This window comes from Quercus lobata, chromosome 9 (genome assembly GCF_001633185.2).
Source record: "Quercus lobata isolate SW786 chromosome 9, ValleyOak3.0 Primary Assembly, whole genome shotgun sequence".
In the NCBI taxonomy this organism is placed as follows: Eukaryota; Viridiplantae; Streptophyta; class Magnoliopsida; order Fagales; family Fagaceae; genus Quercus; species Quercus lobata.
This window is the reverse complement of record NC_044912.1, coordinates 23,386,290-23,411,503: the sequence shown is the minus strand read 5'-3', so window position 1 is coordinate 23,411,503 and position 25,214 is coordinate 23,386,290. Positions and strand designations below refer to the sequence as shown.

General features: G+C 38.8%; 1 long non-coding RNA gene across 1 annotated transcript; it reads left to right on the top strand.

Moving 5' to 3' along the window:
* Positions 1-15,584: 15,584 nt before the first annotated feature.
* LOC115959965 lies at positions 15,585-17,355 on the top strand. Its single transcript, XR_004085057.1, has 3 exons — positions 15,585-15,934; positions 16,095-16,147; positions 16,938-17,355. It is a non-coding gene; the product is annotated as an uncharacterized LOC115959965 (long non-coding RNA).
* The last annotated feature ends 7,859 nt before the right edge of the window (positions 17,356-25,214 follow it).

Below are 25,214 nucleotides of genomic sequence, written 5' to 3'. Positions count from 1 at the left end.
TGATGACGTTGAGAATTGTCACCAATAAGTCACACCGTACTCGCGAGTCAACGAACCTGCACAACAAGAACGAACGGAAGAAGAACCCTTAGAGAGCACCGGTGTGGTGCCGGCCAAAAGCCCTCCGAAGGTCAAGTCAGAATTCGTCCCTTGAGTTATTTTGAGGCGTTAGAGAGGGTCAAATCATCTTACCTTTATTTGCGTGAATATTACTCCTTTTTATAGTGGTAGAGAGTTGCTTTTCTTCTTAACCTCCAGATCTTTCCAATGTGGGACTTTGATACAATTTCCCTTATTGGATCTTAGGGCTTTTCTAGGCAAATAGAGATTTCGGATCATGGGCCCTTACCATGTCTGTCTGCGATGGGCCTTCAGAGCGCGTGGGCCCATCTTTACAAAGACCAAACAGTACCCATCCGTCAGGCCCATTAAGATAGGCCCATCAAACTAAATTTTACTATCTTCAGTTGCCCCCTTCACCCCAATGGTCCGTCTGCTTTTAGGTCAAAGGACCAATGGGGTGACGATTCTAATGTATGGGCGTGACGGGTATTTTGATGACGGAGTGGGATTCGCGAAACAGAAGGTTGAAAATGTTTGACGGATCCAACCGTCAGATAGGACGACGGTTTCATATGGATTTAACCGTCAGACATGATGACGGGTATCTTGCAATTTCAGACGGTTTAATCGAGTCAACGGTTACAAACTGTTGATGCGAGCAGACAGGTTGTCAGCATTTATTAGCATGCCACATGTCAATCTCTGAATGGCCGTTGTATAGGATCGAAGCGTCGCTTCGTCTTCCGTGCATCTCCTATATATATGAGGCGTCTCAATCTCTCATTTTCGCATTTCCAAACAGAAAACGTCTGTCAGAGAGAACCGTCAACCTTGTCAGAGCAATCCGTCGAGTACTGGTAACCACCAATTACCACAACCGTCACCCGTTCTACGCCAGGTGTGGTAAGTATTTACTTCAATTTCACATTCAAGTTACATTTTCGTCCAAGCATTGTTAGGCTTACTATACCCGTCAATGTTTTTTAAACCCGTCAAGTCTTAGGTTTCATCATTAATTGTAGGAAATGTCTAGTGCGTCAAGTAACCAATCGGTGGTTCGTGACGGGACGGAATACGAGAGTGTATACCCGTCCGGTCATAAAGACCAAGATAGTCCAGGCGAAGATAGGAGTCCGTCTGCATCCTCTTCGTCCTCAACAAGTGAGGATGTGGAGATAATTGAAATAGGGGGTCCTGCTGACGACGGGAATAAAGCACTGGAGTCCGTTGTGGGTGCTGATGGACTAAGGCAGTTCATCATGTTACCAGAGTGGACAGTGCATAGGTTCACGTCCGTCATCCAGGAGAGACACTTCAGTACCTTTAGAACCAATTTTCAGATACCAGATTACATTCCAATCCGTCTCCCCTACGTGTCGGAGAAATGTTATTATGACGGGGTAGAAGGCGTTGGAGTGTACGAGCAGGTGTTGAAGGCTGGACTTCGGTTCCCGCTCTCTACACTCCATAGAGAACTCTTACATTACCTGGGACTGTCCGTCACCCAGATTTCTCCGAACGCCTGGAGGGTCTTCATAGCAATGGAGATTCTTTATGGTGCATGGTCAGACGGAGAAAGGAGATTGACGGTCCGTGAATTTCTTCACTGTTACCGTCCAGATGAGATTGACAGATCAAGGGGGTTGTACCGTTTTGCTAGTCGAAGTCCCCTGTTGAAGATTATCTTTGAGACCCCAGACTCAAATAGAGACTGGAAGAGTCGCTACTTCTTCCTGGAGGGTGACAGATGGATGAACCGTCCAGGAGAGACGGAGTACATGCCCGTCGATACAACTTGGGGAATAATAAACCAATTACGTATACATCCGTCTTACTTGTCCTTTTTTACATATCCGTACACTTTTATGTGCGTATTTTGACCGTCTGTCTTTGCAGGTAGACAGCGTCCGCAGATTAGCCTCGAGGAATTTAGTTTCCTTGAAGAGATTTGCAGAAAAACTAGGCTAGAGGAAAGGACCTGGGCTAAGTTAGTGAATCCAAAGACAATACACTGGTATTGTGACGGTCCAGAACCTACCCGTGAGGCCATTGCATACGACGAAAGAATACACAAACGTGAGTCCGTCTACTTTTACCCTTGAAATTGAAATTTTATTTTTGAAAAAATATCATCATCCGTCCTGTATTGCAGAAATGGACGACGCCAAGAGAAGGGCAATGATAAAATCTCTAGCCGTCGAGCAAAAGAAGACGGGTGAGATCGTTGTTCCCAGTGTGCCGGGGTCATCGGGTAAGAGGAAGCAGCCACCAAAGTCCGACCGTCCACTCAAGCAGCCAAAGGTGTCAATGGAGCCCGTGGTGGGCTTGATGGCTGAGGGCCCTAAGGCCGTCACCCAAGTTAAACAAGGGGCCGGTAAGGGCCTAATGCATGCTCCACCCGTCAGCGGGGAGAAGCCCCCTCCCCTTCTCCGTGAGGACTCGAAGTTCGCTTTGGAGAAGCTTACGTCCATACTTTCTGCAGAGGATTATGAGGATCTTGGGAATCATTCGACGGAGGTGATGGGGGAGACGGGGTTATTTGCCGTCGGACAGGTAACTTTCCTTATCCTTCAGTTTATGTCCGTCCACTCCCTAGTTTCATTTTTGACACTTCTAATTTTGTCTATTTCAGTCCTTGGTTATGATGAAGGGCTTGATGGACCGCTGCCTCAACCGTGAAGCGGCTCTGGAACGGGTACGGTCAAAGCTTGGGCAGACGGAAGAGGAGCTTAGCCAGCTGCACAAGTGGAAGGCCACGATGGAGCAGAAGTTCGAACTCTTTGAGAAGACGAGAGAAGAACTTGAACAGAGGACGGAGGAGGCTGGGAAGGCCTTGAAGGTTAAAGCAGACGAGGTGAAGGATCTGAAGAAAAAACTCCGTCATGCAAGGGATGACGCCGTCAGCGAATATCGCAACTCCGAGTCTTTGCTGAAGGAGCTGGCAGGATCGTTCCTTCAAGGCTTCGACGATTCGCTCCGTCAGGTGAAGAAGGCCTACCCAGATCTGGACTTGTCCATGATAACACTAACTGATCAAGGTCAGACGTCTGCTCTACCCGTCGCCTCCGAAAATACAGAGGATCTCTTTGGAGAAGAGGCAGCTCAGGGTGACGGAGAGTCCGCTATGCCGAATGAGGTCGCTGTTGTCGACCCCAATAAAGCAGAGTAACCCATATAATTGTTGATGAGGATCCGTCTCCCTTTTTATGTATTGTTAATAATTTGTAGACGGTTTGGTTGAAGTTTCATTTGTACTGAACAATGCTTTTCATTCATTGTCTTTTCGTGATCTGTATCCGTTAAGGATTTTCTCCGTCTACTTTTATTTTGAATTTTAATTTGCACAAGCTCGTCTGTTGATCCGTCCACTTATAAGCTAAACTATTGAAGCTGACTTATATCGTCATGTTGTCCGTCCACCTTGTGGGCGTTTTAGAGCCGTCTGCTTTATGTACGTACGTAATTTATTCACCGTTTTTGCTATACCGTCCATTTTACAAACACGTAGTATTACTAAACGTTTTGTAGGTCCGTCCGCTTTTCGGACATGTAGAATTATTCACCGTTTTAGGTGCGTAAATATCTCTAATTTTAATTACGGTGATCCGTTCGCTTTGAGACTGATACCGTCTAAATTATGGACTTGTATAATTATCACCGTCTTGGTGATCCGTCCACTTTATGGACATGTAGAATTATTAAACGTTTTGGGTGATCCGTCCACTTTGAGGAGTACACCGTCCAATTTGTGGAAGTGTTGAATTGCGGTGATCCGTCCACTTTGTGGCGGATACACCGTCTAATTTATGGACTTGCATAATTCTCACCGTCTTTGTGATCCGTCCACTTTGTGGAGGCTACACCGTCCAATTTGTGGACTTGTATAACTACTCACCGTTTTGGTGATCCGTCCACATTATGACGCATATACCGTCCACTTTCCGGACTTGTAGAATTTACTCACCGTTTTGGGTGATCCGCCCACTTTGTGGACTTGTATTATTCTCACCGTCTATGTGATCCGTCCACTTTATGGACTTGTAGAATTTCTCACCGTTTTGGGTGATCCGTCCACTTTTGGACTTGTATTATTCTCACCGTTTTGGTGATCCGTCCACTTTATGGACATGTAGAATTCTCACCGTTTTGGTGATCCGTCCACTTTGCGGACATTTTGAATTCTCACCGTTTTGGTGATCCGTCTACTTTGTGGACATGTAGAATTCTCACCGTTTTGGTGATCCGTCCACATTATGGACTTTAAACTAGCATTCGTTAAGTTCGAGGACAATTGTAGTGACATCAAAGTAGAAGAAGATTATAATGGTATCTAATTGCGTAAAGGAAAAGTGCCTGCCCCCTTGGGCTTAAAAAAGGCACGACAGGATTGTAGCAAGAGAAACACATGTTAAAGAAAAAACTTATAAATAGTTATAATAAAAAGCCAAATGGAAAATTGGTTGCCGTTCGCCGTGTTACTATCACTGGTAGTATTTCCTCAAATGCTCCGCATTCCATGGATGCGGTAGCTTCTCCCCCTCCGTAGTCTCCAAGTGGTATGTTCCTTTCCTTTTCCATGCCGTGACTCGGTAAGGTCCTTCCCAGTTGGGGCCAAGCTTTCCCTGTGTAGGGTCTCTAGCTGCACCCATGACCCTCCTGAGTACGAGGTCTCCTACTTGGAAGTCTCTGTGTCGGACCCGGGAGTTGTAATGTCTGGCCATGCGTTCCTGGTATCTTGTGATCCTTTGCTCCGCTGCCGACCTTACCTCATCTATCAGGTCCAGCTGTAGCCTCATTGATTCGTCGTTCCTGCCTTCGTCATGGTTGTGAACCCTGTAACTTGTGAGGCCAACTTCTGCGGGGATGACCGCCTCATTCCCGTATGTCAGTCGAAATGGCGTCTCTCCTGTCGGAGTCCTCGCCGTTGTCCTGTACGCCCACAGTATGCTCGGTAATTCTTCGGGCCATATTCCCTTTGCCCCCTCGAGCCGAGTCTTGATAATCTTTAGCAGGGATCGGTTCGTGACTTCAACCTGGCCATTGGCCTGAGGATGGGCGGGTGATGAGTAGTGGTTTTTTATTCCTAGCTGTGTGCAAAAATCCCGGAAGTGGCTGTTGTCGAACTGCCTCCCATTATCCGAGACAAGGACTCTAGGAATACCAAACCTGCATACGATGGACCGCCAAACAAAACTTCTAACGTTCTTTTCTGTAATGGTGGCCAAGGCTTCCGCTTCTACCCATTTTGTGAAGTAGTCAATACCCACTACCAAGAACTTGAGCTGCCTTACCGCAGTTGGGAAGGGTCCCATGATATCCAGTCTCCATTGTGCGAACGGCCATGGAGCCGTCATAGGGGTCAGTTCCTCAGCTGGCTGTCCGATAAAATTGCTGAACCTCTGGCATTTGTCGCAGCTCTTAACGTACGACTCGGCATCCTTCTACATGGTCGGCCAGTAATACCCAGCTCGTACCAGTTTGTGCACCAACGACCGCGATCCAGAGTGATTCCCGCATATCCCTTCGTGCACTTCCCTCATTACGTAGTCTGCCTCTTCAACCCCGAGGCATCTTAGATAAGGGCGGGAGAATCCTCTCTTGTAAAGAACGTCTCTTATCAAGACGAATCTCGCCGCTTGGACTTTCAGCTTCCTCGCTGCCTCCTTCTCTTGTGGCAGTAACCCGTCCTTCAGGTATGAAGCTATCTGGGTGGTCCAGTTTCTTTCGGAGCGTATCTCCTGCATATTGTCGGGGTCTATTAGTGGATAGAGTTGAACGAAGGAAAGTACATTACCCGGTGTCATCACATGTTCTGCTGAGGCGGCTTTGGCTAGCCGGTCGGCGAGCTCATTTTCTCCCCTGGGGATTTGGACGACCGTCGCTTTTAGTCCGTTGACTCTCGTTCTCACTTGATCAAGATATCTCTTCAACCTTTCCCCCTTGCATTCGTAGTCTCCGTTTACTTGATTGGTCACGACCTGAGAGTCGCAATGGACGGCCACACTTTCAGCTCCGGCGGCTTTGGCTAGGTCGAGTCCTGCCGCCACCGCTTCGTATTCTGCTTCATTGTTGGTAATGGGGAAGTCGAGACGGACCATACATTCGATCTTGTCCCCTTCGGGCGACAGCAACACTATGCCGGCCCCTCCAATTCGCCGATTGGATGACCCGTCGGTGAAGATGCTCCACTTGGGGGGTTTTTCTGCCCCCTTGTCCTCGTCACGCGTAAACTCCGCTATGAAGTCGGCTACAGCTTGTCCTTTAATGGCCACACGCGGACGGTACTTGATATCAAACTCACTCAATTCTATTGCCCACAGTGTCAGTCGACCTGCGGCTTCAGGATTACTCAGTGCCCTTCGCAAGGGCTTGTCGGTCATTACGTTCACGGTGTGGGCTTGAAAGTAATGTTTGAGCTTGCGGGCCGCCGTTATCAATGCGAAAGCGAGTTTCTCCATTGGTTGGTATCTTTCTTCGGCGCCGCGGAGCGCCCGGCTGGCGTAGTATACAGGTTTCTGTGCATTATCCTCTTCTCTAATTAAAGCAGCGCTGACGGCGACAGAGGAGACAGCCAAGTAGAGGAAAAGTTCTTCGCCAGGTTGCGAGGGACTCAATAGGGGTGGTGAGGATAGGTATGCCTTTAGTTCCTCGAACGCTCGCTGACACTCGTCCGTCCACTCGAATGATTTCTTTAATGTGCGGAAAAAGGGCAGGCACTTGTCCGTGGCTCTCGACACGAATCTATTTAACGCCGCTATCTTGCCGTTAAGGCTTTGTATCTCCTTCACATTTCGCGGGGGTGCCATTTCTAGTATGGCTCGGATTTTGTCCGGGTTAGCCTCAATCCCTCTCTGGGATACCATGAAACCTAGGAATTTGCCTGCCGTTACGCCGAATGCGCATTTTCCCGGATTGAGTTTCATGTTGTAAGATCGTAGCGTACCGAACGTCTCCTTAAGATCTTCGAGGTGGTCTTCCTCCTTCTGGCTCTTCACCAGCATGTCGTCGACATAGACTTGAACATTCCTCCCGATCTGCTGCGCGAACATCTTGTTCATTAGCCTTTGGTATGTTGCCCCCGCATTCTTCAGGCCGAATGGCATTACTTTGTAGCAGAATAGTCCTTGGCTGGTTACGAACGAAGTCTTTTCCTGATCGGCCTCGTGCATGCGGATCTGATTATAACCCGAGAAAGCGTCCATGAAGCTTAATAATTGGTGTTGAGCCGTCGAGTCTACTAGGACGTCGACTCTTGGAAGGGGATAGCTATCTTTAGGGCACGCTTTGTTAAGATCCGTGAAATCCACGCACATACGCCACTTACCGCTCGCTTTCTTTACCATCACCACATTCGCCAGCCAATCGGGATAGTAGACTTCCCTGATAAAGCTTGCCTCTTGGAGTTTGCGGACTTCCTCCGCTATTGCTTGGTCTCGTTCCGTTGCGAACACTCTCTTCTTTTGTCGGACGGGTGGAAATGAGGGTAATACATTCAATTTGTGTACCATGACGGAGGGATCGATTCCCGGCATATCGTCATGGCTCCAGGCGAACACATCCTTATTGCTCCTCAGAAAAGCTACGAGCTCTTGACGGATTGCGGGTTTGGCAAGCGTTCCGATCTTGGTTGTTCTGTCCGGATTGGAACTGTCAAGAGTTATCTCCTCCAGCTTCTCTGTTGGTTCCGCCACCGTTCGGTGCTCTTCTATGTTCAAGGCCTGGATTTGGTCTTGCATCTCCATCATAGCGACGTAGCATTCTCGTGCGGCAACTTGGCTTCCGCGTAGCTCTCCTACCCCATACTCCGTTGGGAACTTGATCATTAGGGCGTAAGTTGATGTTGCCGCCTTCCACGAGTTGAGCGTAGGTCGTCCAAGGATAGCATTGTAGGCGGACGAGCAATCGACCACCAAGAATGTCACGTTCCTCGTGATGTGTTGGGGGTAATCTCCTACTGTCACCCGTAACGTTACCGAACCCAGAGGGAATACCTTACTCCCTCTGAAACCAACGAGCGGGGCGTCTGTCGGTATTAGCAGGTCCCTGTCAATCCTCATCTGCTGGAATGCCGGATAGTACAATATGTCGGCCGAGCTGCCGTTGTCGATCAACACTCGGTGCACGTTGTAGTCTCCTGTCCGCACGCTGACGACGAGGGCATCGTCGTGTGGATGGTGTAGGCGTCGTGCATCCTCTTCCGTGAACCCAACAATAGGTTCTTCTCCGTTTGCTATCCTTGGCACTCTGCTCGTCAACTGGACATTCTGTACCATCCGAAAGTATGTTTTGCGAGCCTTCTTTGACGATCCGGCCGCAGCAGTCCCTCCGACTATCATTCTTATGTCTCCAATTGGGGGTCTTGGTCGCTCGTTTTCTCGGCGGAGGTGTTGTTCTTGTGGGGGTTGATCCGTTCTCCCCTTGTTGACGAACTTCTGCAGCTTCCCTTGTCGGATAAGTGCTTCGATTTGCTGCTTCAAGTCGTAGCAATCGGCCGTGTCGTGGCCGTGGTCACGATGAAAGCGGCAATATTTGTCTCTGGACCTTTTGCTGGGGTCACTCTTCAGCTTTCCTGGGAACGTCAGGGACCCTTCGTCCTTAATCTGCATTAGGACTTGGTCAATTGGCTCGTTTAGCGGGGTGAAATTTGCGAACCTTCCGCTCATTGGTTTTGGACGTCTGTCCTCCCTTCGGTCTCCCATCCTTCCTTTCTTCCGCCCCTGGTCCTGTCGGGAATCCTCCGGTCTATCTCTTTTCTTGGGTCTATCTTCTCGCGATAGTAGTGCGTCTTCAGCGTTCATATATTTGGTGGCCCTGTAAAGGGCCTCCGACATGGTCTTGGGGTCGTTTTTGTATAGGGAGAACAAAAACTTACCCCCCTTCAGCCCGTTTGTGAATGCTGCTACCAATATCTTGTCGTCGGCTTCGTCGATCGAGAGTGCTTCTTTGTTGAAGCGTGATATGTAGGCCTTTAACGTCTCCTCTTCCCGTTGCTTGATATTCATTAAACAAGCCGTGGATTTCTTATACCGATGTCCTCCGATGAAATGCGTAGTAAATTGAGCGCTTAGCTCCTTGAAGGTGCTGATGGAGTTGGGCGCTATCCGGCTGAACCAAATCCTCGCTGCGCCCTTCAGGGTTGTAGGAAAGGCCCTGCACATAATCGCGTCTGCCACTCCCTGAAGGTGCATCAGGGTCTTGAAGGTCTCTAAGTGATCTAGAGGGTCCTTGACTCCGTCGTAACTATCCATACTTGGCATACGGAACTTACTTGGCAGGGGGAAGGAGTTGACGGCTGCCGTGAATGGCGAGTCAGTCCGGTTGACAAGGTCGTTAAGATCACTTGACACTCGCCCCTTGAGAGCGCTCATCATCACGTCCATCTACTCCTTCATCGCCTGCATCTCCGCGATGATGGATTGTGGAGCAGTGTCCGTCGGGGAAAGGATGCTTATGTCCCGTCGTACTGGTTTGCTCGGGGCGTTACTCCCCTGTGGTCCATCCTGATTTCTCCTTTCGGCGCTGTTCCCCTCTTGATCCGCTCCTTGGTTATTGACCGCGGCATTCTTTTGGTTCAGCTGCTCTTGTAGGTCGTGGTTTTGCTTGGTGAGGCGCTCCACGGCTGCGGCGAGCGTCCTGACCTGTCTCTCAAGTGCCGTCGTAGGGGCTTCTTCCTGAACGTCATTCGTGGTTGCCATTGAGCGAGTGAGTACCATGTAACTCTTTTGTCTGGGAATCTAGGGAGTACTATACGTCTCTGTTTCCCACAGACGGCGCCAACTGATGACGTTGAGAATTGTCACCAATAAGTCACACCGTACTCGCGAGTCAACGAACCTGCACAACAAGAACGAACGGAAGAAGAACTCTTAGAGAGCACCGGTGTGGTGTCGGCCAAAAGCCCTCCGAAGGTCAAGTCAGAATTCGTCCCTTGAGTTATTTTGAGGCGTTAGAGAGGGTCAAATCATCTTACCTTGATTTGCGTGAATATTACTCCTTTTTATAGTGGTAGAGAGTTGCTTTTCTTCTTAACCTCCAGATCTTTCCAATGTGGGACTTTGATACAATTTCCCTTATTGGATCTTAGGGCTTTTCTAGGCAAATAGAGATTTCGGATCATGGGCCCTTACCATGTCTGTCTGCGATGGGCCTTCAGAGCGCGTGGGCCCATCTTTACAAAGACCAAACAGTACCCATCCGTCAGGCCCATTAAGATAGGCCCATCAGACTAAATTTTACTATCTTCAACTTGGATTTTTGCTCTATATCATTTTTTAATTTTATTACCATATGCTCTATTCCTTTATCTCCGTGTTTATTATTATTATAATATTCAAGAATTGTATTCCACTTATAACTTTCATTTTAATTTTTAATTTTTCAATAACAAAATCTTTGGTTTTGGCATAAAAGATTCATACTAACAGTATGATACTATTACAAGACAAGCAAGGAAAGACCCATCTTGCTAAGCTCTATGTTCCTTTCAAGGATTCTAGGAAACACAATATCAAATACAAGGTAGGATCTTCATGTTTTACTTTTTAATTAGATCTATTTAATTTCATTGTGGTAGTATTATTTTTTGGGGAAGGTGAATTTTTTAGGTATTAAATTCGGTGGGTTTTGTGGGTTCATCGATTGTTTCCGTTGTGGTAAATAGAGATTTGAAGCTCATTATTTTGTTGAGGTAAAAGTTTTTGTAGTTTGACTTTAGTTACTATTATATTCTTTATATTCGTGTATTATTCATGTATTTGTATTTGTGACACTTGGGTACAGATCATCAAAATCCTCTAGAACAAAGCTCTATGTGAAAAATATGTTTTACTCATCTTCTAACCTCTTCCATGACTTCCACTAAATGATAGCAGGATTAATCTAAAACATCGGTATTACATTGCAAGGAGAAAATGGGCAAATGCCCCTTTCAAAAAAAAAATCTAGCATTTTGCCTTCTTTCCCAAACTAATTAGGAAAATGCCCATTTTTTTAAACTCGATTTTCTCAAAATCAAGTTATAAAAAAAAAATAAAAATTCTAGAGCCCTATAGTGGCGTTTTAAAGAGCCTATAGTGACGTTTTAAGGACCTATAGTGGCGTTTTGTAATCCGATCTCCATGAAGTCGAGTTACATGCAATTTTTTTCCTTTTTTTTTACTTATAACTCGACTTCATGGAAATCGGATTACAAAACGCCACTATAAGTCCTTAAAACGTCACTATAGGATCCTTAAAAACGTTATTATAGGGCTTAACTTGATTTTGAGAAAATCTAGTTTCAAATGAGGGGTATTTCCCTAATTAATTTGGGAAAAATGGCAAAATACTGGATTGTTTTTTTGAAAAGGGCAAAAGCCAATTTTTTCCTACATTGCAATTGTGCACAAGAGTTTCATGTTGTGATTAACAAGAAACTGTCGCCTATCATGCAAGCATGTGATTAGTAAAATGCAATATAAAATATAAGCCTTTGATTTTATGTTTTCTTCTACACATAAACATAAATTTTAGAAATCTATATTATTTATGTAATAAATAATGTTAATGTGGTTTTAAAAATTATACATGTTCCTGAATTATGTTCATTTAAATTAATTCGAATTCATGATAAAGTAACCCAATAATTAACAAATTCTTATTAAATTAGGTTTGAATATTTTTTTTATTCTCAATTAAATGTGAGTTAATCACATTCAAGCTCAACAAAAGCCCATCTCTTTTAGCCTCCCTCTACAGTCTACCCCTCCTTTAAACCCTTTTTCTTTCACTCCTACAATGGTTGCCTAATAATTGATTGGACACACTTTAGTGTCGCACATGATCTCACATAGGTCCTCCTCCTCCACAACCATGGGACTTGATTGTAATTTTATTTATTTTATTTTTCTTCTTTAACGTTGTTGCCTCTTACTCTATGATAGTTTTTAAACCCCTTAAAACACAATTGAATTAACTTAGGCCATTAGCCAAGTTGTTACTTAGTCCAATTTAACAAATCTAGGTTATCACAATTACAAAGATCATATCATGCAAAGCAGCAGAAAGATAAATAATACAAGATATGATCACCCAGGAAACCAAACCGGTAAAAACCTGGGGAGGATTTGACCTAGTTATCCTCAAGGTAAACTTGAATCCACTATCTTAAAAGAATCGAAATTCATACAATAAGACTTACAAGCCCCCACACTCGACTTCTTATTGCTACTAACCAGTAGAACTTACTGACACGACCACGTGCAAGTTTCAAATCCACGGACTCCTTCTTTCTTGGATTCACCACCAGATACAAGCACACCCGCTTGTGTTTTCTTTAAACTTCAATGGCAGCAACCGAGTTGATCATCAAGGTGTAGATAATATCTCCTCCTTGAAAACCCTAAATTTGTGTAGAGGAAAGCTCCTCTAGATTTCACAAGAGATTTATACAAACAGCAATATGAGCAACAATACAACTCTCTAGCAACCAAGACTTTAGAGAGGTTTGGGTACAAAACCCTAAAACCAAAAGAGGCACAAAAGGCACTCTAATCTCTCTCTCTTCAGTCTAAAAAACGTGGCTTAGGGTTTCCTTTATATAGTGAGAGAAGTAGATTTGAAACCCTAATCCTTAATGGACTTAAGCTGCTGTTTGGGCCGACTTAAAATTCTGCAGATACGATTTTCGATTGATCGAGCCTGTTCTTCAATCGATCGAACCAGGCAGAATATGAAGTCTTCTTCCTGCAGCTTGTATGTTCTTGAATTTTGACTTGAATCACCTTGAGTATTGTCTAATAAAACCTATAGACTCTAAGATCTATATCTAGACAAGTTTGTGTTCACGATTTGCCAATTGTTCTAAACATTTAGAACCTAACACTCTATATACTTTTAAGTGCTTAAATTTTGCTGGGTTTATGTTTGTGGGTGCTTTTCCTTTGGTTGCCTTTAAACATAATAATTGGAAAATTTGTGATCTTTCGTAATAATAAAAAAAAAAAAAAAATTTAATCTATTTCACTTTCTATAGTACTGTTAACATCTTTATTTATTTATTTATTTTTTATTTGCAAGGCATTCTCACAACTTTGGAGACTTGTACCTTTCTCCTAGCTCATCAAATAACCACTTCATATATATAAAACATTATAGTAAATCCCAAATATTTTACTCCACCTCTTCTCCATTTTAATTAATCAAAATTATAGAGGTTTTTGAGCTTATTGATAGGTTAATAGACATTTACTTTAATAATTTTCTATGATGGATTACCAATGGATTTGTTGTTTAATTCATCTCTTACAATGTTCAAATATAAAGTTGTTGAGGATGAAGGAGATAATGTTGTTCAACATATTCCAGCATGTGACAAAAAACCAAAATCTGAATTAGTACTACAAACTACGTTGTCATTGGTAGAAATTAAAGCATTGGAAGGCTCATGAGGAGTACAGGTTTTCTTTATCTTGAATTATTTCAAATACATCTTTATTATGTAAACTAAAACTAATCCAATAAATGATTTTGTAGGAAAGGTTTCTTATTTGCTACGCTAATATTGTAAACATAGAAGCAGCAATTGGGTGGAATTATACATCATGTCAGCTTTGCAAATAAAAAGTAAAGCGGCAAAATAATATGTTTTTGTGCTAAGTGACCAAATTAATCATTACTTATATTATATAGCTATGAAAATGATTGCATAGGAAACCAAAATGATAATTGCTTTAATTATAGATGTAAAAATAACATTATTACATTTTTTATATTCAATTAAATCCAAGTGAAAGATGACAACTTCTTTTGTTCGTTTTGATAAAGAAGTAGAAAAAATAATTCAGAAAATTGCTCTAAAACTTTCTTCAAAAGTATCTAATCTAAATTCTTAACCATTTCCAATTTTAGTTTAACTATTCAAATTTTCAATATCTTTCATCTAATGGTCGTATATGTTTAAGCAAAGTGCAAGAAACTGACAAAACAATAAGCTCTTACCATGAAACAAAGGCCAAAACCAAAATATCAAATTATGGTAAATAATCAATCATAGAAACATTATGACAAACATATAGAGAGCAACTCCATCAATCACCATTAATATGAACTGTGCAACAATCTAATTGAATTCCAAAAAAAGCAAAATATGTATGAGTAGTTTTAAAATGATAAAATCTTGAATATATCCATGTCATAAATAAATTACATGAACTAATGTTCTATATGTTTAATAACTCATACCACCACTACAATTGACAAGTCACGTGCATAAGCACAGGGTTATATATTAGTATATATTAATAACCAAAACTGAGGGAAAATTTAACTAGATTTCAAATTGAAATTCAATTGGAGTCTAATTTTGTGCCATTTGTTTCATCTAATCTAAGTTTTTAAATTTTTGTGCTAAGTGAATTGATTTAGTGTTAAAATTGGATTTAAATTAGAATTTAATTTTATGCCACATGTCCCATCTAATATATATATTTTTAAATTTTTGTATTAAGTAAGTTAATTTAGTGAAGAAAACGAGGAGTCCAATATAAATAAACCTAGCTTTTATATATATATATATATATATATATAAACCAAAACTTAGAGAAAATTTAATTAGAATAAAAATTAGATTTTGCCTTTGTTAACTTTTCATACAAATTAAATTGTTTAGGTTTTTTCTGTTATTTTATTTTTTTGAACTAATGACTATAATTTTTTATACTTTTTCTATTTAGATATTTTGTATGTGAAGATCTTGAATGTAATAAATTATAATTGAGTTAAACAATTCCATGTATCTATCGTCATTCAATTTAGGAGATACTATTGAACCAATTTTTTTATTTTGTGTTTTATTTAGTACAATTTAACAAACAGTGGTAATGGATTGATATTAACACTCCGTTTGTTTCGATGGAAAACAATGTATAAAGATAATTTTTCGTATTTTTCAGTGTTTGGTAGTATTAGAAAAAATCAGTCAAAGGAAACAATCTTTGGTTAACATAAAAAATACAGCTTATTTTCAGAGAGTGTTTTCCACTATTTTTTTTTTTTTTTTTTTGGAAAAATAACTCTATCTCACAGTCACAGCAAGCTAAATAAGGGAAGTAAGGGAAAAAAAAAAAAAAAACCAACTCATTTAAGGTTACTACTAAACATAAGAAAATGAGATTGTTTTATAGAAAACATTTTTTGAAAAATAACTCATCTTCTAGAAAAATATTATTGCCAAAACAAACAAAGCATATATATGTAGTGTTCAATAGTAATTTTTAAAATTATATACATAATAGTAGTGTAATGAGAAACTTGGCATAACTAATTTCATTAAAATTACAAGAAAAAATCATTTTAGTACCTCTAAATGTCCTGGTCGAATTAATGTCATATATATTTAATAACTCAAACTGACATCAATAGCACTGTTACAAATCGTAACCTAATAATTTATCTCATTTTCAAATTTTCCTCTTTTACTATCGTACTACCGAACCCTCAAAAAGATAATTAAGTACGATTGGGGGGTTGTAGATAAGTACGATTAGGGGTTGTTGGCCTAGAAATTATCGCACGTTCTGGAAGTATGAGAGAATCATACGTTACAAAGCTAATTAGCGTACGTTACAAAGCTAACACACAATAAATAGCCTCACCATGCCTCAGTCTTCTTCACTTCTCAATTCTCATAGAAACCTTTGTGATCAAAGAGTGAGTGAGAAATACAATCCTTCTATATAGATATCTGTAGGTAGGTAAACTCCAATGGAGGAGAATAGAGAAATTCTCATATTCTCAAACAAGAAGAGAATCAAACAGCAGCATCAACAGAAAAGTTTGTGCTCACAGCGAATCAGCGAATTACCAGATTTCCACATTATGACTCACCTTCAAAGTAAGCAATTTCTTTCTTCTTATCACAAACACAAACACATATCTTTATACGCACAAATGGTTTCATATATATATATATGTGCGTGTGTGATGGGATATCATAGGTACATGAATGTTGCTATTAATTTCTGATGTTATGTGCTTTTGAATTTTGGTTTCAGTTCCTAGAAGATTCATGGATGCAGCCAGATGAGGTGGGGTTGTATAACCAATGGTATAGATCTTACCCTTTTTTTTTATTCTAAAGCTTATGATATATTAATTTTAATAAAAAAGTTTTTTTTTTTTTTTTTCCATCTATGTATATCTATAATTCAATTTAATAAATCGATCTTATGGTACATAAATGATAAACCCTAGATTATTTTGATATTTTTCACTGTTTTGAATTATGCTTTGGCTTTTCGGGTGGTTGTTTCCTTAGATCTGCACATAATTAACATTAGCATATAACATGAACAACCAACTAAAAATTCCGAATCTACTATTTTTTAATTTTTTTAGATCGGTCGTGTATTTTATGCCAAATATCTTTTTTCAATGCCAATAAAGTTTTGGATTTTTTTTTTTTTCTTTTACGTAATGTTGTTTAATTTCAGTTACTAAAGACTACAACTTAAAGAATTTCTTGTGATTCGATGTACCTTTTGTGTTAATTTATTTTATTGTTTATTTGCTGAAAGTTCGTTAAAATACCGTTGTACCTAAAAAACATTAAGGCTATTAAAAACTTTCATAGGCAAATAAGCTATTTTTTTTAATATAAAAAATTGATGGCAACAACATATTTTTCAGTAATTCTTAAAATGTCTTACAAGGCATGTATCTGTTAAAGCAACAAATTATAATCTACTAGATCTATCTAGATACTACTTCATAATGTCTAATACTTCCTCATTAACTACTCAATAATCTCAATTATCGCATAAATTTTCTTTTATCTATATATGAAATATGAAAGTATCAAATATTCAGGATGTGCTTACATATTTTTTCTTTATCAGCTTTGTGTTGATTACGAGATGCAATTAAGGAATCAACATGAAAGCATTGGTTAACACTGGATTGAACATAGCGTCAAAGAGCTTGAACTCTGCTTCTCAAAAGGAAAACAGTTCAGCATCTTTGATCAGAATGGTTGGTAGTGATGCTTGCACGTTCAGATGCCCAAGATATCCCAAGAAGATTTCTAGTGCAGAAATAAAAGATAACTACTGACCATATATCTATTTCTTCCAGTGGGCCATATGAAGCGGGTGAACAATATCACTATCTTTTTGTTGTTGCAGTTGTTTTTGTGTGGTGAACAATATCACTATCAGATAATGTGTACAGTACGCTTAATTACTACAGATTATAGGAGCCTCAAACCATTGATTGTACATGTTAGTTGTCTCATACAAGTCAGATCAGTGATTACCAGATGTCTGTTATTATTTTTCATTGCATCGTGTAGTTTTACTGTCTCTTTATTTATTATTATGAAATGAACAACACATTGTATTTAGAAAGTAAGATCATGAATGTCAAAGCCTGAATTTTATGGAATTGTTATTGCATGTGGAGAGTTGAAAAAATAGATCCTGCTTAATCACAACAGCATTGACTTTACGTACAACAAATTTTGGTAAGTTTGTTACAAGATTCATTCAGTAATAGAATTGAACAGATAAATTTTTATTAAATTCTAATCTTAATTTAAGTACTAATCTATAGTTTCTTTTTAAACCCTATCGTACTTGAATTACTTTGGTTTACTGTTGTTGTGAGGCTAATTGGACATTTGAAGTAATCATGAAACTTTTGGCTGAATCAAATAATTTTGATACTTGTCACTCAGATTTTACTTTCTATATCAAAGCATTTTAAATTCAATCTTCATTTCAGTCTGATAGTAAATATATGGGTTTTTAGAGCTTCGGACAATGCTTTGTTTCAATGAAAAGTAGAAGTAGGTTTGGAGCTAGAAGGCTTTATTTATTAAAATCTTGGATGATATTTTGGGGACAAAAATAGAATCTAAAGCTTTGGAAAATGCTTAATTTCCATATCATAACATTTTTCGTTCCAGTAGAATGAGTCGAGTTTATATATACTACCTATTTGTAGTGCTGTTTTCCCTCAAAAGAAAAGAAAAGAAGATATGTAATCAAAAGACCTTGCCAAACTTAGAAAGAAGATAAAAATAACAATTATTGCCTGTCATTTCTAAAAGGACCCCAAGGGAAGGTTTTTAAAGTAGCTTGTGTGGCAGGGAGATGGATGCTTGAGAGGTTCTAGAAGTACTTTTGTGTTTGTGCTACAAGGTTCACTTGGTCCAAATATTTCAAATATGGTCACACTGGTAGTGTGGTTTACACATCTTGTGGTACACTGCTTGAACCTAGTCATTGGATGTGGTTATGGTGATTAACCTGCAACTTTACATAGCATGTTAGCAGTTTTGAGCGTAATCTTTCCAAGTTTCACGAAAGTAATCAATTTTTCTTCTTCAATTTTCGAATTTTCTATAATGACATTTCATATTGGTTTGGATATAGTTTTGGTAAAATGGCTGCTGGTGCCAAAGTTTCACAAAAGTCAGAGAATTTTTTCTCCCAATTTTTCGCTTGTTCTAAAATGCAGACCATTTTTTTTGCCATAATGGTTTTAATATAGTTTGGTAAAATGGCTGCTGGTGCCAATGATTGCTTGACACCAGGAGATTGTCTCAGTGAATAAACACATGCAAGTTTAGGAAACAACGTCATTGTTAAATTGGTGAACAATTTTGTACACGTGTGTTCGGGAGATAATATTCTTTTTTGCTTTGACATCAAATGGAAGTTTTAACTTATTTGATTAGTTAATGAAAATCTCTCTTTCATTATTTGAATGTCTGGAATGCAATGATTGGCAATGTCAAATGAAGTCTTATTATTGTCAAAAAAGAAGGAATCTTATGGCACTTGTATTATGTATTATTGTGAACACCTAGTGTTCATTTATAGTTTCATGCATTTCTATAAAGTGTGAAGTGCACATTAATTTAAACTATGCTGTGTAATTTAGTAATCTACAATCATCTTCCTAGTGAAAATTGTGCCTTATTTGAAGAACTGTATATTATTGCATGCACCGAAAGCAGAATAAAGATATCGATTATATGGAACCTTGGTTTATTTTATCAGATTCAAGTGTATTTTTGCTTTTTTATGAAGAACATATTTGACTTGGTACAACAGTTATGGACAGTTCTCTGTAATGATGTTGCATTCTGCATTATTGTGACTGATTTGGACTATAATTATAACCCATCATTTCAAATGGCATATAATTTTCCTATTTTAGCATACTATAACAACTGAAACTCATGCTGGCCTCTTTGTTTCTCTAATCTTTCGGGTATGCATAATGATGCTGACAGTAGATCAGGCGTTAATTGATGCAGAAAGATCAGTAAGACAAGACCATATTGTTGTTCTGAAGAAACATGGTAAAATCAGTTTCAAAGAGATCCTGTTTGCCTGAAAACATGTGATATGCATGGCTCTGGTGAGTTATCAATTTTGAGATTAATATAATTTCTCTTGCATGCAGGCCTCAAATACCCCCCCCCCCCCCCAACCTTTTATTTGCACTTCTTATATAGGATTGGCTAGCATAAGAGTAATATATATTGGTAATACTTTTCAGTATCAGCTTCATTGTTGAATTGCACTTTACTTCTTCATGTTCTCCTGTAGAAACCTGAACATATCGTGCCCTTTCTGTACTCTTCTTGCTGTCTTGTGGCCGTTACGAGTCAATTAAGCATACATCAACCTTGTTCGCAACATGGCATACTACAATATCAGTGCTTGCTCTTGAGAATGAGTTCCAAATGGATAATGCCATATTCTAGATTGGGCATCCTTCTTAATTATTTAGCAGTTTAAATCCATGATCATTTCAACTTTATTTGACTGAGTAATTGATATTTTTATTTCTTATATTTTTTATTATATTCACATCTCTTTATTGTTTGCATGGAATCTTTTGGTGAGTTATTGTGTAATCTGAAAATATTCCATTTAGGGGGTGAGTTTTTATATAATCAATTATTATTGGAGTCAGAATACCAAATATAATATTTTCGGTTAGGAAAAAAAAAAGAAAAGAAAAAAGACAAACCTCTGCATTGATTCTTAAGGGAAAACCTATTCCTTTAGATAACTAAAAAATTGGGTAGAGTATAGAGGGTATAGCTTCCTAATTTTGTTTTTTGTTTATATTGGTCTGTGCAAGAATTTCTATCAATGTTGTAGCTGGAACTTGTAATAAATTCAACATAAGAATAATTATACCTTAGATCTGGATATGCCATGGATAGTTCCTCCCACCATAGATATGTTTTGGAATGTTAAGAGGGGGCAAGCCCCTAGGAAGTACTAATCTCGTGTGTATGGTATTGCTGTTGTTTATACCAGAAATTTATTCCAACTGTCACTAGTTTTTTAAATAAAGCTTGGGCATGAAACTGACCAAAGGAGTTCATTTTCCCAATGAGACAATGTAGAAAGATTAAGTCACATCAGGTTCTGAAAGTGGAGCAGCTTTAACTTTTAACTTGTCATACTTTTGGATTATGAATGTAATTCTTGTAATTGGTTTATTTATCAAAAATGAAAAACAGAATATCTTGTATTGGTGTCAGTTAGGTATGCTGGGCAAGCTAAAGTAAGGTCGGAGAGAGAGAGATTTTGTATTTAAGTGTTTTCGAATTGAGGTACGTTCAGCGGTTGCTTCAAAGTAGTAACCTATTTCATTCTCCGATTAACATCTCATAAAATTATGCTTTTTTTGCTCATACACTTGTTAATCTCCCCAAAGTAGTTTTCAACCTTACTAAAGTCTTAGTAAGCACACAATATTCATAATCAAAATAATGAAACAAATATAGAAAACATTGTAAAATAAATACACATGTGAAAGTCTTGGCACACATTTGCAACAAAGAAGTTGAAAAAAGTGAGAGAATGATTTATAAGATATGTTATATGCTATTAATATTAAGTTAAAATTCTTATATTTGCGATTTCAATATAACAAATCAACGTAATCATTGGTGACAACTCTTTGTAGCCTTAGCAGGATTTAAAGATTCACTAATTCAGTAAATATGAAAATTAATGTTGATATTCTATATAATAGAAAGATTGTCTTAAAACTGTGTTTTCTAGTTTCTAAGGTGATTTTCCATAAAATAAGTTGGATATAGTAATTAGAGTGTTATTGGTGAGAGGCATACATATAACTTCTAAATCCAACCTGATTGCCTTTATTTTTGCCTATGATTTTGTGTTGGATTGTTGATGACTACTGCTTTTATAATAAATCAAGTTTATGCTTGGCTTGAATAAGCCTTACATGTACCACACGGAAGAATAACCCATTGATAGTCAGTTAGCTTTCTTGTCTTGTAATACAAAGCCAATATATCACCTAGTCCTATTTGGTTTGAGTTGTCTCCACAGAATGTCTCCTAACCAGCTCTATGTTTTCTCTGTGAGCCATTCTCTGTAATTTGGCAAAAGATAGCACATTGCATGTTTTTGAGGTTTAGGTTTTGTAAGAGTTTTGCACCACTCTTTCCTTTTCCTTATTTCTCTGTGAAACTTTCTATTCAACACCATCGCCTGTGGACATAGGTCTAAAGTCAAACCATGTAAATCTTTGTGGTCCATATGCAATTTTTTATTCTACGTTTCTATTTATTTTCCGCGCATGACACCTCTAAAATTGATTACACTCACAGAAATGGTATCAGGGCCTTCATTATCTCAAAACAATCTTCCCAAACAAAATTTTAAAAACATGCCATAGGATATTATTCGATAGAGCTATGTCCAAGTAAAGTTCATGACCAAGTAATAGTGCATTGCTATTATTATTTTGGCTAGTTAGCTTCTTTATGAATATTTTGATTAAGTTGCTACAGATTATTTTGAGTGCCTGTGACCTTTTCCCCCTTGTTCTCTCCCTGTTTGATTTCCCATATCACGCAGGGTTAAGCCATGGATTTTGGCATAATAATACCTAGAGAGAGCTGGTGGCAAAAGGTCACAGGCATTAAAAATCATGTGCATATTGCATAGCAACAGTGACCAACAGGACATTGCAGGACATAGGGGGGGTCAGCCATCATTTGTGGAGCTATGTCAATCAATGTCTAGTTGGTTTGGAATATCAATCGCACCATAGAAATGTATTAGGGCACTAAAAAGATGACTACAGCATCAAAGGAACCCATGTTTTGATAAATGCTATGCACCTCTCAAAAAAATGTTTTGATGAATGCTTTGCAGTTGGCCTTATTATCTTCTAACTTGGCCCACTCAACTAACCAAATGCAGATTCCTAAACTATAACAATTGGCCATATATATATATAGAGAGAGAGAGAGAGACTTATATGGGAATTATATAGGGTAAGATATCAAAGGAATTTAAGAAGGCAACTTTCTGCTTCTTTTCTTAAATCTCTGTCAAAGCATACAGGTATGTAAAACCACCCGCGCTTAATATTTGGTTCATTGTAATCTCTTCGTTGTCCATGATCTCATATATATTCCAGTACTCAAGTCACAGATTCATTAAGCACTATATCTCTTCAAATACAAAAGTTTTGAAACTTAATAGGTTTTGTAAACACTGATTTTGTATTTTCTTTGCATAGTTGGAAGGTCATAGCTGTGAGTGAGGGAAGCATGAAGAATGTGTCCTGTGAAATTTTGCAAAGAGTAGACCTTTACATCTTGCTTCTAGCTGAATATTCTTTGAATAGATTCTAGTGCATGTGTCCTGTTCTGTTGAATTGTAAAGTGTACTGCAGCCCAATGTTAGTGAGTTCTATAAGTCCTTTGTAATATGCTCTGGTTACTATGTTAATTTTTTAAACTATTATGCCATGTGTTGACTGCTCCACAGCAGACTTGCTTGCATGGAACGTAGTAGTTTTTTTTTTATCTTTCTTGCAGAGGTATGATGTCTATTTTCATTCATCAAAGTGTAGGAAAGGACTTGGGATGCGTTTAAATTTTACAACCATGTGAGTTGATTTCTTGATTTGTTCTAGAGGTTGTTGAACTCATGCTCAAAACTTCATTCATTGTGGAATATGTTCTCAATATAATTTATACTATCAAAAATTGTGGAATATGTTTTTAATATCTATTTCTGTGGACTGCATTACTATTTCTAAGAAAACTGTTATAGAAGTATGTTGCCAATTACAGAAACCCCATTCTTTATTCTAAATCAAATGGACGTATTCAAGGCTATCCAACTTTAGTGAGTATTGGTGTCTTTCATGGTTAAATGATAGATATACTTCTAACACTTGTTTTCTCAGTCACAAGTCTACACTACATGGGTTCAGACCAACTTGGATGATAAGTTGATATATGCCAATTTAGTCGAGTGTGTTTTTTTTTTTTTGTTTTTTTTGAGAGAATGTATAAAATAACTTTAATTAAACAAATCCTGCATCCATGGTGAAAAAAAGGCAAGTTTATGGACTGAGTTTAGTTGAACAGAATGGGGAGAAAAAAGAGAATGTTTTCCCCTGAAGCTACAACTTTAATTTCTTTTAAAGAGGAAAAAAAGTAGATCCATGATCTTTATATCTCTTGTATATATAAAATGAGACCAGTACCCTCCATTATAGCTTTCTGTACAAAAGCTTAAGGTTGATAATCTAAGAGTTCAGGTAGGTTTTTGCCTTTGTCATATAAAGTTCAATCAATCATATTTCCATAGATTTCAACTAGTGTTTTTGAATTTGAAACTAAATAAATACCAAAAATTTCACTGTGGACGATATAGGAAACTTAAAAATTATCTTGTGTCAACTGTGGTGCCACATATAGTAAGATGCTACATATGAACGTTCAATATACTGTTATTGATATTTAGAGAAATTTCGAGCTTTCAATTTGTCACAAAACAATTTTATATCCCAATTCATTTATTTGTTAACCATGATTGATTATATAATTTTGAAGAGTGATAGAATTTAGGCCAATGCTGAAGAATGAGGGTGACGAATAGTCTTTCGGAATCTATTTGTTTCACAGGCAGGCCATGAATATGAAAGCCAGAGGCGGGACAGCCGGTGCAGTGCAGTGTACATGGAAGGTGAAAAGGATGTAATTTGTACTCAACAAATTGATTCCCACAGGATATTGCAGTCTCTTTTTCAGCTGTGGAATTCAGCTGGAATACCATGCATTACAACTGGTGTAACGACATTATTTATTTCTTTTCCATTAAGGAATTCTTCACCTTATTTTTCAATAAGAAATTTTATGGTCCGTACAATATGTGATCATCCTTAAATGGCTGGTGGACTAACAATTTCGCAAAAGCTTGGGGAAAGCCATGAGGCAACTCACATAGCATTGCTATAAATACATTATTCCTCTGTGAGATATCCAGCATGAAATCAAGGGTTTCCTTTCATTTCCTTATTTTCTTATTTCATACCGAAGCCCTTGTGCATGGCAGATGGAGACTCCAAGAAATGTTTTTAGAGAGAGAGAGAGAGAGAGAGAGAGAGAGAGAGAATCATTTAAAATGTCTGTGTTCAAGAGGCTTTTGTATCACAATGGCTTCCCATCTTATCCAAACAGTGATGTAATAGACCTTAAACAAACAAGCGTGTGCACTTTCTTCAGGTCTTACATCTATGCTTTACATATTTACTATTGGCTTGATTCATAAATTAAACAGTGACGAACAGTAAGGTTATATGCGGCCATATGTGCCTCCTTTCAGTTGTATTAGTCGTAAACATCTTGTTCTTCTGATGGCAGAATCTATCACATCTTCCTAAATTTCCCTTAGGATAAAAGAATTGTTCCAGAATGCTGACAACTGCCAACATGTAGCCAAATATGACATTATACATAATCATAGCTTTTATTTGACTTTATTGAGTTAATTTCAGGGAATATGATCCATCACGCTTGCCGCATGGAACACTTTTCCCCCATGTTTGCATGGCACATAGTGTCTCTTCAGCCAAGGGAGAGATTGGTGGTATTGCTTGCAGAAAAGAGCAACGATCACTCCAAATATCCTGCTGGAACATTATGTACCTGCATTTGTGGCTGGAACATCATGTACCTGCATACGAAGCCTCAAAGAAGATGCCCAGCAATTTTGTTATAAGCTTAGCCATGAGGAACTATCCTCTGTAAAGAAGTAAGGCTTCTATTTAAGTCTTCTAGAAATTATAATTGACTAACTATCCTCTAGTCA